We start from the raw sequence: 17,248 nt of genomic DNA, 5'->3' as shown, positions 1-17,248 counted from the left end.
AATCAATTAGTATTCAGGGACACGCAACTAAGGCAGTATGGCTGAATTAAAAGGCGTATTTTGGGGTATAATGAAACATGAGAATTTACTGCTATTGATAGAACGTACACTCCACAAGGCAGGAAGCTTTTTGTCTGTTTGTCCACACCTTGTGGCAGACAGCAAAAATGGACATAGTTTGTCTCCCCCTTTTATCCATGCCTCTTGAAATGTGATTCTACAGCTCCTCTCATTAAAAAAATGGAGTCCTTTATTCCATCTGTTGAATTTTAGATGTCTTTGTGACTTGCTTTTGCCAACAGAATATAGCAGAGGCAAGTTGTGCTAGTTCTAAATTTAAGCCTTGAAAGCCTTGTATGCTTCTACTCTTTTTGGGAAGCCTGTTGCTACCATGTGAAAAGTCTAGTCTAGTCTATTTGATGATGAGAGACACACAGCCCAGTCAACACCTATTGTCTTAGACCAGGGATCAGCAAACTTTTTCTGTAAAGGGACAGAGAGTAAAAACTTTGGGCATTGAGAGCCCTATATAATCTCAGTCACATATTTTTTATTTTAAAACTGTTCAAAAATATAAACACCAGTCTTAGCTTAGGGGCCACAGATATCCAACTCTTGCCTTAGATGATGGTCAACGAATCCCCAGAAGCAAAACTGTCTTGCTGACAGCAAATGCATGACTGAGCCCAGCCAAGACCAAAAGAACCACACAGTGAACCCAGTACATACTGTCAACCCACACAATCATGACCTAAATGAATGGTGGCGTTTTTTCGCTACTACATTTTAAGAGTGCTGAGTTAATCACCAAAAGCTTACAGATAGACTACTCTATCTTTAGTGCCTAGAACAGTGCATGTCACTTAGCAGACACTAAATACCTAGTGAATAAAATAATGAATAGGAAAGTTATAGGAGTCAGAACATGACATTTTATGCCAGGGTTTGCAAACTCAAAGGTCCACATGGGCCAGGCCAGTAAATTAATTGAGTGAAGCAATCAGTATAAAGAATAGATCTGGAAATGGTGGAAGGGAATCCACACCAGGAAACCAAGAAAACATCTGAGAGGCCTTTGCCATTCTGGACAAGGACAAAGGCAGTGGGAGAATAAACAAGGAGAAAACAAGGAGAAAAGTCAAGGATTTCTGAGGAAGAATCAAAAGATTTTAGGCAGATATTGTCATTTGGACAAAAATCAAGATTTTAACTATATGTTGTCTGTAAGTGACACACTGAGGTCCAAAAATATATACTTTTTAATAAATAATGCTGGGAGAATTGGATATCCATATGGAAAAAGATGAATCTGGGTCTCTGTCTCACACCACACACAAAAATTAACTCAAAATGGACCACAAACCTAAACGTAAGAACTAAATTATAAAAATCTTAGAAGAAAATATAGGAGTAAATCTTTGTGATCTTGAGTTAGGCAAGGACTTCTGAAGTATGACACCAAAAGCAGAAGATGAAAAAAACTGGTAAACTGACCTTAATCAAAAATTTAAACTTTTGTGCATCAAAAGACAGTATTCAAGGAAGTATAAAGGCAGACCAGGCAAATCCATAGAGATAGGAAGAAGATAAGTGGCTGCCAGATGCTAGAGGGAATGAGAAATGGGGAGTGACTGCTAATGGATATTAGGTTTCTTTTTTGGGGTGACGAAAATATTCTGGAATTACATAGTGGTGATGAATGAACAATCTTCTGAATATACTAAAAACCACTGAATTGTGCACATTAAAGAGGTGACTATTACAGTATGTGAATCATAGCTCAAGTTTTTAAAAAAGAAGATAGTGAAAAAACCACCCACAGACTGAGAGAAAATATTTGCAAATCATATCTCGTAAGAGACTTGCATCTAGAATACATAGAACTCTCACAACTCAGTAATGAAAAGACAACTCAATTTTAAGATGGGCAAAGGAAGACATACAAATGGCTAATAAGCACATGAAAAGATGCTCAACATCATTAGTCATATCAAACACCTATCTAATCAAATACAAGTCATATCAAATACAAATAAAAACCAAATGAAATACCATTTTTCACCCTCTACAATGGCTATACTAAAAAAGACAATATCAAGTATCAGCAAGACTGTAAAGAAACTGGAACCTGTGCTGGTAGCAATATCAAACGGCACAGCCACTTTGGAAATTAGTTTGGTATTTTCTTTAAAAACTTCAGCATAGATTTACGATATGACCCAGCGTTTCTACTCTTAGTTATCTACCCAAGAGAAATGAAAATTTACGTCCACACAAAGACCCACACACAAGTGTTCACAGCAGTATTACTCATAACAGCCAAAAACTAGAAACATCCCAAATACGAATCAACTGGTGACTGGATTAGAAATATCTGGCATACCCATACAATGGAAGGCTACTCAGCAATAAAAAGGAATAAAGTACTGATAACAAGCTACAATACGAATGAACCTTGAAAACCAGTATGCTCAGCGAAAGACACCAGATAGAAAAAACACATATATTGTATTATTCCATTTATATGAAATACTTTTAAAAAATTAGGCAAATATAGAGACAAAAAGTAGATTAATGGTTGCCTAGGACGGGGGGTGGGAATGGGGAGTGACTATAAATGGGTATGATTTTTTTTCAAAGTGGTAACACTGTTATAAAATGAGATTGTGGTGATGGCTGTACAATTCTATAAATACACTAAAATTTACTGACTTGTACCCTTAAAACAGGCGAATTTTATGGTATATAATTCATACCTTGATAAAGCTGTTTTTAACAAAAGAATCTTCAGGATTTGGCAACTGATTAGCTTTGCTAAAAAAGCAAGTGGGAGAAATCTAAAAAAAAAAAAAGAAAAAAACCTAAATTTTTAGTTTTAACAATGGTGTGGATGGGAGTACCCTTTTACCCTTTACTGAAAAGGCAAAGTGGAAAGGAGAGGGAGTAGGTTTATTGTGGGAAAATAATGAGTTTGGTTGGGCATGCTAAATGTTACATATTGATATAAAGACATCCAGTCGAAGATGTCCTATAAAAAGTACCATGAAAAACAGATTTAAAGTTCATTCATTCAACAAACGTATACTGAATGACCACAATGTACCAGGAGCCATATTTGACTGTGGAAATAAAGTAGTTGACCAGAAAGATCCAGTCCCTGCTTTCATGAAGCTCATACTCAGCAGGGATAAAAATTTTAAAGAAGACTTCTTGGTTATATTACTATGCAATTGAGAAGAGTCAACATAGAAGTGCCAGTTTAGCCACTGGTGTGACGAAAATCATCAAGAAAGAATGAAGCGTACAGAAAGGAAAAGAGGGCCAAGGATTTTCACAGAGATTTATATGACTGTACATACAGAAGTGGAGCCATGAAGAAGACAGAATAACTGCTTCTGAAGGAGGAGAAAGTTCAAGAAACAGGGAGTAGTGGTCAAAAGTATAAAGCATCAGCAAGAGGAAGGAGAAAAAATGCATTTGAATGGATTTGATTTAGTACTTCATTCATTCGACAAATATTTTTGGAGCACCTATTATGTGCCAGGTACTTTGGCTTTTATTCTGAATAAAAGGCAGGAGCCCCTGCAGAGCTCCGAAGAGAGGAAAGATACGATTTAACATTTTAAAAGGTCACCCAGGTGCTGTGATGAGAGATTAAGGACAGAAGGGCAGAAGTTTGGAGACCAGGTACCAGGCTTCTGCAGAAAACTGACCAAGAGATGATGATGACAGCAGTGGAGACAGTAAGAAAAGGTCAGATGCTGAATAAATTGGAAAGGTAGAGCCAACAGGACTTCCTCACGGATTGCATGTGAGTTTTGCGAGAAACAAGTAAGTCACACAAGACTGTAAGGTTTTGGCTTGACAACAGGGACTGCCGTCAAATGAAATGAGGATGGCTGCAGATGGAGACCGTGGGAGGATGGCAGAGATCAGGAGTTCAATTGTAGACATACTAAGTTCAAACTGTCTACTATAGATCTGAGTGAAGGTGTCTAATAATCATGTGGATAGATGAGTGTGGAGCTCAGGAGAGAGGTATGGACATTAAGAAGCCAGGGAGAGAGGAACCAGCAAGGCAGAGTGAAAAGGAGCAGTAAGTATAAAGAAAGAAAACCAAGAGAAGTGATATGCCCAAAATCAAGAGAAGAAAACACCATGGAAGGAAAAGTGTCCTACTATACCTGGGGTTCTCAACCAGGGGTGATTTTGTCCCCAGAGGGACATTTGGCAATACCTGGAGACATCTTTGATAGTCATGGCTCAGGAGATAGTGTGTGCTACCAGCACCTAGTAAGGAGAGGCCAGGCATAATGCTGAACATTCTATAATGCACAGGACAATCCTCTAACTCCTCCCCTGCAGTCCCCCCACTCACTGGCTGAAATTCAAACCTCTTTGGAGACTGTGAAGCTTTAGCCCCCTCTCGATGACAGCAGTGCCACAGGTTTTCACTGGCAGGTAAGAAATCACCCACTAGGGCACAGGGCCACCAGGGGGACAATGCTAAGACTCCCTAGGATGTGAGCTTACTGCTGCTGCTCCCCGCAACCCCAGCCCCATGTAGGCTGAGGGCTAAAGAGCAAGAAGGGGGAAAGCATCAGGGAACCAGGAAGAAAAGGCCCTTCCTCCTGCTGTGTTCCCTCCAGCAACCTCAACTGACAAAACTTAATAATATGCCAGTTGGCAAAAGGAGAAAGGTTTCAGGGTACAGATCCAGGAAAACAAACCAGTGTGATGAAGGTGGATTTGGAGTTAGAGGCAATAAACTGACAACTGGCATACGCTCTCAGTTCATTTCTCAAAAGGATTTAAAGTGGTCATAACTTTAAAGAAAACAAAAAATCACTGCCCAGGAAAACCAAAGATAAAATAGGAAGACATACAGTAATTAAAATTAGACCACACAAAAAAGATAAAATTGAACCACAGATTTTGACTCAACTTCCATGTGATTAAATTTCTAAATAATTATGATTACTACTTTTTTTAACATTAGAAGTTAAAGTTCTTTTTTTAAAGTGTGACTATTCTTCTCAACTGTATACATAAAGATAGAAAAACCAAAGACCACAAAGGAATATGCCACAAGTGTTAAGTCACAGTTGTCTAAATTGTAGTTTATTATCACCTACATGCTTGTATTTCCCTTTTTTTTTTACATGATTATATATTACTTTGAAAATTAGGGAAATTTTAAACTTTTTCTTTTGAAGTATAACTGGTCACTAAATATCAATGCATGGGATTAATGCTGTATAGCCTCTTATGTAACAGGATTCTGAATTCCTTTGAAAAGAGCATACATTAGAAGGAAATCATTTCTGTGAAGTAAATCCTGAAGTTTTAGGTTATTTCCGAATAGCTGTGGATTTAGAGAGAATAAATCAAATGTTAATCCTTTCAAATGTTATGAACTGTACCAGTAAATTCAATGTTCTATCAAATGATTTAAGAGTACAGTCTGAAATGAAGATGAAAAATATCCTAGAAATCAAAAATCAGCCAGAGAAGCAGATGTGATCATGGGTGCTTCTCTGATAAAATTTACAGACCCAGGAGTACCTGGAGGTAAAACCTACTCCCCAGAGTGCCAACTGGTCAGCCCCATGCCCTATCTCCTACTGGCTTTTCTCTAAAGAAAAAAATACAAATGGCCACTAACATAGGAATTGATGCTTATCCTAAAAATCAAAGATTGAAAATTAAAACCACAAAGATACCATTTTATAGCCACTATGATCAAAAGACATTCCAATCATGGAAGAAAATATGGAGCAACAAAATTCACACATTACAGTACAACAGGAATTCTTTGTTTATGGTTATACAATCCTTTCTGGTTAGACGAATTACAAATTTCTTCTTCCACTTCACTTCCCACTTTCTTTGTGATATCTCCTGACAAACGGAAGTTCTTAATTTTAAGGTAGCGAAATTTTTTGATTTTGTTCCTTTATGATAAACATAAAATTATTCCTGAAAAAATCCTTCCCTATCCTGAGGTCATAAAGACGTGCCTCTATATTGAAAAATTTAGAATTCTGTCCTGCACATTTAAGTGAAAGGAACACTACAGCATAGTGTTTAAAAAAGCAGACAACAGGGCTTCCCTGGTGGCGCAATGGTTGAGAGGCCGCCTGCCGATGCGGGGGGCACGGGTTCGTGCCCCGGTCCGGGAGGATCCCGCATGCCGCGGAGCGGCTGGGCCCGTGAGCCATGGCCGCTAAGCCTGCACGTCCGGAGCCTGTGCTCCGCAACGGGAGAGGCCACGGCAGTGAGAGACCCACGTACCGCAAAAAAACAACAACAAAAAAACGCACACAACAGAGCCAGACTTACTTGGGTTCAAATGTAGCTCTGCTACTGTGACCCTGGCAAAATTTCTTGATCTCTCTGTGCTCGCCTCAGTTTCCTCGTATAAAAAAAGGAGATTATAATAGCCCCTACCATTAAAGGTAAATGTGGTGATTAAAGAAGTAAATGTATGTAGACTGCTAGAACAAGGTCAAGTATATACTTAACACTACATAAGTGTTAGCTGTTTTTATTAAGCCTTTAATCTGCCTGAACTTGATTTGTATAGAGTATGAGGTTGAGATCCCATTTCATTTCTTCCAATATAGATAACCAATGATTCCAGCAATAAATAGTGAATAGTTTATCCTTTTCCCCCTAATGTGCAATGTCACTCTGACATATATATATTAACTTCCCATCAAGGTCTATTTCTGTTCCTCTATTCTGCTTCATTGGTCTATTTATCTATCGCTATACTACTACCATACTGTCAAATTACAAACTATTGACAGTAACTATTAAATTGCACAGTGTAGACCAAGCCCTTGTCCCAATATGTTCTTCATATTTCTAGGATAACTTGTCCTTTGCAAATTCTAACATAAGTTTTCAAATTTCATTTTAAAAACTATTGGAATTTTGAATGAAACTACATGAATTTTTAAATCAATTTGTGAGGAACTGACTTAAATATGTTATGCAGTCTCCCTATCCATAAACACGATCTACTTATTTATGACTTTTTATTTTCATTCAATAAAATCTTACCATCTCTGTGAAGGTCTTATACATTTCTGTTTAACTTATATCTACATTTCTTTTTGTGGAATTATAAATGTTATATTTAAAACTCTTTTTTGGGTTTCTGGCTTTTTTCTTTTTCAAGTATGTCATTATTTTTTTTTATTAGTCATCCATTTTATGCACATCAGTGTATACATGTCAATCCCAATCTCCCAATTCAGCACACCACCACCACCATCCACCACCACTTTTGCCCCTTGGTGTCCATACGTTTGTTCTCTACAACTGTGTCTCACTTTCTGCCCTGCAAACCGGTTCATCTGTACCATTATTCTAGGTTCCACATATATGCGTTAATATACAATATTTATTTTTCTCTTTCTCACTTACTTCACTCTGTATGACAGTCTTTAGATCCATCCACGTCTCTACAAATGACCCAATTTCGTTCCTTTTCATGGCTGAGTAATATTCCATTGTATATATGCACCGCATCTTCTTTTCCCATTCATCTGTCGATGGGCATTTAGGTTGCTACCATGACCTGGCTACTGTAAATAGTGCTGCAAGGAACATGGGGATGTATGTGTCTTTTTGAATTATGGTTTTCTCTGGGTATATGCCCAGTAGTGGGATTGCTGGGTCATATGGTAATTCTACTTTTAGTTTTTTAAGGAACCTCCATAGTGTTCTCCATAGTGGCTGCATCAATTTACATTCCCACCAACAGTGCAAGAGGGTTCCCTTTTCTCCACACCCTATCCAGCATTTGTTGTTTACAGATTTTCTGATGATGCCCATTCTAACTGGTATGAGGTGATACCTCACTGTAGTTTTGATTTGCATTTCTCTAATAATCAGTGATGTTGAGCAGCGTTTCATGTGCTTCTTGGCCATCTGTATGTCTTCTTTGGAGAAATGTCTATTTAGGTCTTCTGCCCATTTTTGGATTGGGTTGTTTGTTTTTTTAATATTCTGCTGCATGAGCTGTTTATATATTTTGGAGATTAATCCTTTGTCCATTGATTCGTTTGCAAATATTTTCTCCGATTCTGAGGGTTGTCTTTTCATCTTGTTTATGGTTTCCTTTGCTGTGCAAAAGCTTTTAAATTTCATTAGGTCCCATTTGTTTATTTTTGTTTTTATTTCCATTACTCTAGGAGGTGGATGCAAAAGGTCTTGCTGTGATTTATGTCAAAGAGTGTTCTTCCTAGGTTTTCCTCTAAGAGTTTTATAGTGTCCGGTCTTCATTTAGGTTTCTAATCCATTGTGAGTTTATTTTTGTGTATGGTGTTAGGGAGTGTTCTAATTTCATCCTTTCACATGTAGCTGTCCAGTTTTCCCAGCACCACTTATTGAAGACACTGTATTTTCTCCATTGTATATTCCTGCCTCCTTTGTCATAGATTAGTTGACCATAGGTGTGTGCGTTTATCTCTGGGCTTTCTATCTTGCTCCATTGATCTATATTTCTGTTTTTGTGCCAGTACCATATTGTCTTGATTACTGTAGCTTTGTAGTATAGTCTGAAGTCAGGGAGTCTAATTCCCCCAGCTCTGTTTTTTTTCCCTTAAGATTGCTTTGGCAATTCGGGTTCTTTTGTGTCTCCATACAAATTTTAAGATTTTTTGTTCTAGTTCTGTAAAAAATGCCAGTGGTAATTTGATAGGGATTGCATTGAATCTGTAGATTGCTTTGGGTACTATAGCCGTTTTCACAATATTGATTCTTCCAATCGAAGTACATGGTATATCTCTCCATCTGCTGGTATCATCTTTAATTTTTTTTCATCAGTGTCTTATAGTTTTCCGCATACAGGTCTTTTGTCTCCTTAGCTAGGTTTATTCCTAGGTATTTTATTCTTTTTGTTGCAATGGTAAATGGGAGTTTTTCCTTAATTTCTCTTTCAGATTTTTCATCATTAGTATATAGGAATGCAAGAGATTTCTGTGCATTAATTTTGTATCCTGCAACTTTACCAAATTCATTGATTAGCTCTAGTAGTTTTCTGGTGGCATCTTTAGGATTCTCTATGTATAGTATATCATGTCATCTGCAAACAGTGACAGTTTTACTTCTTTTTTGCCAATTTGTATTCGTTTCATTTCTTTTTCTTCTCTGATTGCCATGGCTAGGACTTCCAAAGCTATGTTGAATAATAGTGGTGAGAGTGGACAATCTTGACTCGTTCCTGATCTTAGAGGAAATGCTTTCAGTTTTTCACCATTGAGAATGATGTTTGCTGTGGGTTTGTCATATATGTCCTTTATTATACAGAGGCAGGTTCCCTCTATGCCCACTTTCTGGAGAGTTTTTATCATAAATGGGTGTTGAGTTTTACCAAAAGCTTTTTCTGCATCTACTGAGATGATCATATGGTTTTTATTTTTCAATTTGCTAATATGGTGTAACACATTGATTGATTTGCATACGTTGAAGAATCCTTGCATCCTTGGGATAAATCCCACTTGATCATGGTGTGTGATCCTTTTAATGTGCTGTTGGATTCTGTTTGCTAGTATTCTGTTGAGGATTTTTGCATCTATATTCATCAGTGATACTGGTCTGTAATTTTCTTTTTTTGAATCATCTTTGTCTGGTTTTGGTATCAGGGTGATGGTGGCCGCATAGAATGAGTTTCAGAGTGTTGCTTCCTCTGCAATTTTTTGGAAGAGTTTGAGAAGGATAAGTGTCAGCTCTTCTCTAAATGTTTGATAGAATTCACCTGTGAAGCCATCTGGTCCTGGACTTTTGTTTGGTGGAAGATTTTTAATCCCAGTTTCAATTTCATTACTTGTGATTGGTCTATTCATATTTTCTATTTTTTCCTGGTTCGGTCTTGGAAGGTTATACCTTTCTAAGAATTTGTCCATTTCCTCCAGGTTGTCCATTTTATTAGCATAGAGTTGCCTGTAGTAGTCTCTTAGGATGCTTTGTATTTCTGCAGTGTCTGTTGTAACTTTTCCTTTTTCATTCCTAATTTTATTGATTTGAGTCCTCTCCCTCTTTTTCTTGATGAGTCTGGCTAATGGTTTATCAATTTTATTTATCTTCCCAAAGAACCAGCTTTTAGTTTTATTGATCTTTGATATTGTTTTCTTTTTTTCTATTTCATTTATTTCTGCTCTGATATTTATGATTTCTTTCCTTCTGCTAACATCAGGTTTTGTTTGTTTTTCTTTCTCTAGTTCCCTTAGATGTAAGGTTAGATTGTGTATTTGAGATTGTTCTTGTTTCTTGAGGTAGGCTTGTATAGCTATAAACTTCCCTCTTAGAACTGCTTTTGCTCCATTCCATAGGTTTTGGAATGTCACGTTTTGTCATTTGTCTCTAGCTATTTTTTGATTTCCTCTTTGATTTCTTCAGTGATTTCTTGGTTATCTAGTAACATATTGTTTAGCCTCCATGTGTTTGTGTTTTTTACTTTTCTTTCCCTGTAATTCACTTCTAATCTCAAAGTGTTGTGGTCAGAAAAGATGCTTGATATTATTTCAATTTTCTTAAGTTTACTGAGGCTTGATTTGTGACCCAAGATGTGATCTATCATGGAGAATGTTCTGCACACACTTGAGAAGAAAGTGTAGTCTGCTGTTTTTGGATGGTATGTCCAATAAATATCAATTAAATCTATCTGATCTATTGTGTCATTTAAAGCTTGTGTTTCCTTATTAAATTTCTGTTTGGAAGATCTGTCCATTGGTGTAAGTGAGGTGTTAAAGTCCCCTACTATTACTGTGTTACTGTCGATTTCCTCTTTTATAAGTGTTAGCAGTTGCCTTATGTATTGAGGTGCTCCTATGTTGGGTGCATATATATTTATAATTGTTATATCTTCTTCTTGGATTGATCCCTTGATCATTATGTAGTGTCCGTCCTTGTCTCTTGTAACATTCTTTATTTTAAAGTCTATTTTATCTGATATGAGTATTGTTACTCCAGCTTTCTTTTGATTTCCATTTGCTTGGAATATCTTTTTCCATCCCCTCACTTTCAGTCTGTATGTGTCCCTAGGTCTGAAATGGTTCTCTTGTAGACAGCATATATATGGGTCTTGTTTTTGTATCCATTAAGCAGGCCTGTGTCTTTTGGTTTGAGCATTTAATGCATTCACGCTTAAGGTAATTATTGAAATGTATGTTCCTATGACCATTTTCTTAATTGTATTGAGTTTGTTTTTGTAGGTCCTTTTCTTCTCTTGTGTTTCCCACTCAGAGAAGTTCCTTTAGCATTTGTTGTAGAGCTGGTTTGGTGGTGCTGAATTCTCTTAGGTTTTGCTTATCTGTAAAGCTTTTGATTTCTCCATCGAATCTGAATGAGATCCTTGCCAGGTAGAGTAACCTTGGTTGTATGTTCTTCTCTTTCATCACTTTAAGTATGTCATGCCACTCCCTTCTGGCTTGTAGAGTTTCTGCTGAGAAATCAGCTGTCAACGTTATGAGAGTTCCCTTGTATGTTATTTGTTGTTTTTCCCTTGCTGCTTTCAATAATTTTTCTTTGTCTTTATTTTTGCCAATTTGATTATTATGTGTCTCAGTGTGTTTCTCCTTGGGTTTATCCTTTATGAGACTCGCTGCGCTTCCTGGACTTGGGTGGCTATTTCCTTTCCCACGTTAGGGAAGTTTTCGACTATACTCTCTTCAAATATTTTCTCGGGTCCTTTCTCTCTCTCTTCTCCTTCTAGACCCCTATAATGCGAATGTTGTTGCGTTTAATGTTGTCCCAGAGGTCTCTTAGGCTGTCTTCATTTCTTTTCATTCTTTTTTCTTCATTCTGTTCTGCAGCAGTGAATTCCACCATTCTGTCTTCCAGGTCACTTATCCGTTTTCTGCCTCAGTTATTCTGCTGTTGATTCCTTCTAGTGTATTTTTCATTTCAGTTATTGTTCTGTTCATCTCTGTTTGTTTGTTCTTTAATTCTTCTAGGTCTTTGTTAAACATTTCTTGCATCTTCTCGATCTTTGCCTCCATTCTTTTTCCGAGGTCCTGGATCATCTTCGCTATCATTATTCTAAATTCTTTTTCTGGAAGATTGCCTATCTCCACTTCATTTAGTTGTTTTCTGGCGTTTTATCTTGTTCCTTCATCTGGTACATAGCCCTCTGCCTTTTCATCTTGTTTATCCTTCTGTGAATATGGTTTTTGTTACACAGGCTGCAGGATTATAGTTCTTCTTGCTTCTGCTGTCTGCCCTCTGGTGGATGAGGCTATCTAAGAGGCTTGTGCAAGTTTCCTGATGGGAGGGACTGGTGATGGTAGAGCTGGCTGTTGCTCTGGTGGGCAGAGCTCAGTAAAACTTTAATCTGCTTGACTGATGATGGGTGGGACTGGGTTCCCTCCCTGTTGGTTGTTTGGCCTCAGGCGACCCAACACTGGAGCCTACCTGGGCTCTATGGCGGGGCTAATGGCTGACTCTGGGAGGGCTCATGCCAATGTGTACTTCCCAGAACTTCTGCCGCCAGTGTCCCTGTCCTCACAGTGAGACATAACCATCCCCCGCCTCTGAAGGATATCCTCCAACACCAGCAGGTAGGTCTGGTTCAGTCTCCTGTGGGGTCACTGCTGCTTCCCCTGGGTCCTGAGGTGCACACTACTTTGTGTGTGCACTCCTCCAAGAGTGGAGTCTCTGTTTCCCCTAGTCCTGTCGATGTCCTGCAATCAAATCCCGCTAGCCTTCAAAATCTGATTCTCTAGGAATTCCTCCTCCAGTTGCCGGAACCCCAGGTTCGGAAGCCTGATGTGGGGCTCAGAACCTTCACTCCAGTGGGTGGACTTCTGTGGTATAAGTGTTCTCCAATTTGTGAGGCATCCACCCAGCAGTTATGGGATTTGATTTTATTGTGATAGCGCCCCTCGCACCATCTCACTGTGGCTTCTCCTTTGTCTTTGGATGTTGGGTATATTTTTTGGTGAATTCCAGTGTCTTCCTGTTGATGACTGTTCAGCAGTTAGTTGTGATTCCAGTGTTCTTGCAAGAGGGAGGGAGAGCACATCCTTCTACTCCGCCATCTTCAACCAATCTCCTCTCTGGCTTATTTAAATGCTATTCATTTCCAGTTGTTACTTTACAACTAACAACTTAAACTAATAATTTTTCTGCAGACTCTTTGGAATTTTCTATGTAGACAATGCTATCATCTACAAATAATGACCGTTTTGTTTCCTCCTTTCCAAATCTTAGACCTTTCATTCTTTGTCTTGTCTCATCAAGTTGGCTAGAATTTCCAACTGAAAAAGATATTTTTCATAACTCATAACTAATTTATATATTTATACTTTATAAATAATTTATAACTTCCAATATATAGTAGAAGCAGTGATGATGAGCATCTTTGTTATGTCTCTGATTTTTTTTTTAAGTGCCTCTATTTCGATATTGAGTGTGTTGCTGTAGGTTTTTAGTGAATTACAACAGGTTAAGAAAGTTTCCTTCCATTCCACATTTGTTAAGAATTTTTCCCCTGAATGGATACTGGTGAATTTTATCAAATGCTTTCTCTATATCTGTTGAGTTGCTACAATACCTTTGTATTCTTGGCTAGTCATGAACAAGCTGGACTTATCTTTCTTTTATACCATTGCTTAGTTTGCTTATATTTTGTTTGGGAATTCTGAATGTACATTCATAAATGAAATGGTCCAGTAATTTCCTCTCACATTGTCCTTATTTGGTTTTAGTATTCAGAATATACTAATCTCATAGAAGAGGTTTTTATTTTTGTTTCTACTGAGTTTTTATGCCACTAGAATTATCATTATTTTAATGTTTGAAACACTGTCTGAGCCTATTTTCTTTTAGGAAGATCTCGTATTGCTGACCTAATTTCTTTACTCAAACTGTTGTTTTTTTAATATCTTCAGTCAATTTTGATAAGCTGCATTCTTCTAGGAACTTGTTCATTTCATCTAAATTTTCAAATTCTGTAGCATAAAAATGTTCACAGAATTCTCTTATTTCTTTAATATCTGTAGCATCATTATATCCCATTTTTCATTCCTAATATTTTTTTATTAATGTCTTCTTTGAAAGAAAAACAACTTTGGATTTGCTGGGTTTTATCTCATTCATTGACTTCTGCTTTTGTCTTTATTATATCCTTCCTTCTACCTTGCTTGAATTTATTCTAATTTTCTTTGTTTTTTTAATTTATTATGTCACATGCTTATTATTAGCACATTAATTTTCAGCCTTTCTTCTTATACTCCTTTAAGGTTATAAATCTTCCTGTGAACACCACTTTAGCTGCATTCTACAAACTATAATTTATAGTAGTTTCATTAATATTCAGTGCCAAGTACTTTCTAAATTTCCATTTTGATTTCTTTTCATCAAGGAGTTAAGAAGACTTTTCCCCCTATACGTATGCATTGAATATGTTGGTGTGGAGAGGAGATCATTGATTTTTCTAACTTCATTGCACTTCAGTCAGAAAATGTAGTCTGCATGATAGGGAAATTTATTGAGACTTTTATGGCCTTGAGCAGGAGCTGGCAAACTAAGACCTATAGGCCAAATCCAGCTAGTCACCTGTATTTATAAATAAAACTTTATTGGAATATAGTCACACCCATGTGTTTGCATACTGTCTACAGTTGCTTTCAATCTATAATAGCAGAGCTGAATAGTTGCAAGAAAGACCATATGACCCACAAAGCAGAAAATACATATTATGTGGCCATTTACCAAAAGTTTGCAAACCCCTGGCCTAAAGCATGGTCAATTTTCATGAATATTCAATATGTGCAGAAAAAAAAAAGTATATTTTGCAATTGTTGGGAACAGGGTTCCATATACATTCACCAAATCAAATTTGTTAATAATGTTCCATCTTCTATAACTTTATTTACTTTTGTTTTCTGAATCTAAGAGTTACTGAGAGAGGTATATGAGAATTTCCTACTATGATGATGTATTTGTCCAAATTTTCTGGTAGTTCATTCAATTTTTTTTTTCTTTAGAGTTTGGAGTTAAGCTATAACGTTCATACAAACTTAGAAATAGCATCCTAGTACAATCTACATTTTATCATTATATAGAGCCCCTCTCAGATGCTAATAATATTTTGCCATAAAATCTATTCAGTCTGTCAATATCATCACTACCCAAAAAATATTTTGGTTAGTATTCCCCTATTTTTTTCCATGGTTTACCTTCAACTTTTTTCTGTCCTTATCCTTCAAGTGTTCTCTTATCAACAGCATGTAGCTAGATTTTGTTTTCCTTTTCAGTTTGACCTGTGTCTTTTAAGTTAAGAATTTAGCCCATTAATACTTAATTTGATTACTGATATTTGGGTTTATTTCTACCACTTTACTTTGTGCTCTTTATTTTTCTCACATTTTGTTTCTTTTTTCTTTTTCTCGCCTTTTGTTAAACTAATTAGCTCTTTCCTCATATTTTTTCTTTCCTCATTTAGAAGACATTTACTGTTTTCATTCTTTTAAATGTTAAGCTTTCATTTTTAACTTTCATATTTACAGAAATTCCATCTTTTAGCTTGTTCTCAAACAATACAAGGGCCTGAAGAGGTTTTAAATCTAGTTATCTCCTTCCCATTTACATCAAATTGTAATACAGTATTTAACAACTCTGATATTATTGAGGTCTTTTAAACTCCACAAATTAAACATTTTTGTTTTACATCATTAATGTACGTTCAGATTTATCCCCATATCTACCATTTTACTTCATCATGTTCTTTCTTACACCTCAAACCTTCCTTCTAAGATCAGAAGTAAATCATTCAAAGTTATTTGGAGGAGGGAGGTTTTAGGTAAACTCCCTGTTTTTGTTTATCTGAAAATATATTTTGCCTTCATGTTTGAAAGACTGTTTCACTAGAAATACAATTCTCGATTGGCCCTTATTTTCTTTCAGCATTTTGATTTTTTCCCTGTATCAGGTTTCTATTATTAGATCTTTGTCTTTGCCTTTACTGTTCTGCATTTCACTACAATGAGTCCATGTGCCCAGGTATGGATTTCTTTGTATTTGGGGGCTTCTAAAATGTGAAGATTAGGATCTTTTTTCTAGAAAAATTTCAGCTATTAATCACGTCAAATATTGTCTCTTCCCCATTCTCCCTCTATCATCTTTTGTAATTTATTCCCTATGTCTCTTATACTTTTTATCACAATTTCCATCCCTCTGCCTCTATGCTGCTTTCTGTGTATTAGCTTCAGAACTACCTTCTAGTCATCTTCTGCTGTGTCTAATCTCCTATTTAACCTTACTATTGATTTTTAAAAATTTGTTTTTCATTTTACATTTCTATAACTTCTATTTGGTTCATTTTCAAAACTGCCTGGTCAATAAAAATCACTTGCTCCTTATGATGTTTTCAATTTCTCCTTTTATTCCTTTAATAATACTAAAATACTCCTTTCAAAAACCACACTTATATTCCAATAACTGAAGTCTACTGGGTTTGGTCTTTTGGTATGGTGTTCTTACTGACCCTCACTCATGGTGGCTTGTTATGACAGTAAGTTCTGATTGTGTGCTTGGATTTTATGTATCTCTGCGGCAATTCTTTGCAACTTGGTTTAAGATGTTTACTTCCAGATAGGACTTAAGTATGGTTCTGCCAAGCACCTGGAGCATTAAAGACCCAGGTCTGGGTTAAATTATAATTCTTGTGTAGGCTTTCTCAGATCATGCAAACAGCATTAATTTAACTCCAAATGCACATATGAGGGCGAATAAGCAGCCACAAATTCTCAGCGGAGAATTTTTTTGCTTTTAACCTCTATTCAGAGCCAAGGCCAGGGAGAACATTTTCTCTGCCTACTTCTGCACAGTAAGTACTTTTTTTTTTTTGCTTTATACTTGCTTGCCCTTTCCCTAAAGTAGCCTCCAGTCTGGCTTCTCAACCTGTGGAAGCCCACATCTTACTCCCCAGCCTCTCTGTGCTCTAAAGCTATAGGTCACCTAGGTCTGTATATGTCCCCCAGGTATCCAGTGGCTTCAAAGCCATCTTAACTTTCCTGACATACTGTTTGCTCCTTTTTGCAAACTCATCCATTCATTTAAAATGACTTTCTGTTGTCATGCTTTTTCTTTTTTTAAAACAAGCATGTTTTAAATGTTTTATAACTTAAAGATGCAGGCAGTCATATTGTCAGAAAAAGAAATCCAATGAATGCTTTCTTGACTGCTCAACCTGAAACCCAGTGGATGTTTTCTTGACTGCTCAACCTAATACCAT

General features: G+C 36.7%; 1 protein-coding gene across 3 annotated transcripts in view; it reads right to left on the bottom strand.

Moving 5' to 3' along the window:
• Positions 1-17,248, bottom strand: part of MAGI3 (membrane associated guanylate kinase, WW and PDZ domain containing 3) — a 266,730-nt gene that overhangs the window by 213,088 nt on the left and 36,394 nt on the right. The gene's annotated exons all lie outside the window — the stretch shown is intronic.

The sequence above is a fragment of the Delphinus delphis genome, chromosome 1 (genome assembly GCF_949987515.2).
Source record: "Delphinus delphis chromosome 1, mDelDel1.2, whole genome shotgun sequence".
NCBI lineage: Eukaryota > Metazoa > Chordata > Mammalia > Artiodactyla > Delphinidae > Delphinus > Delphinus delphis.
The sequence above is the reverse complement of the archived record's forward strand: the minus strand, read 5'-3'. Positions and strand labels throughout refer to the sequence as shown.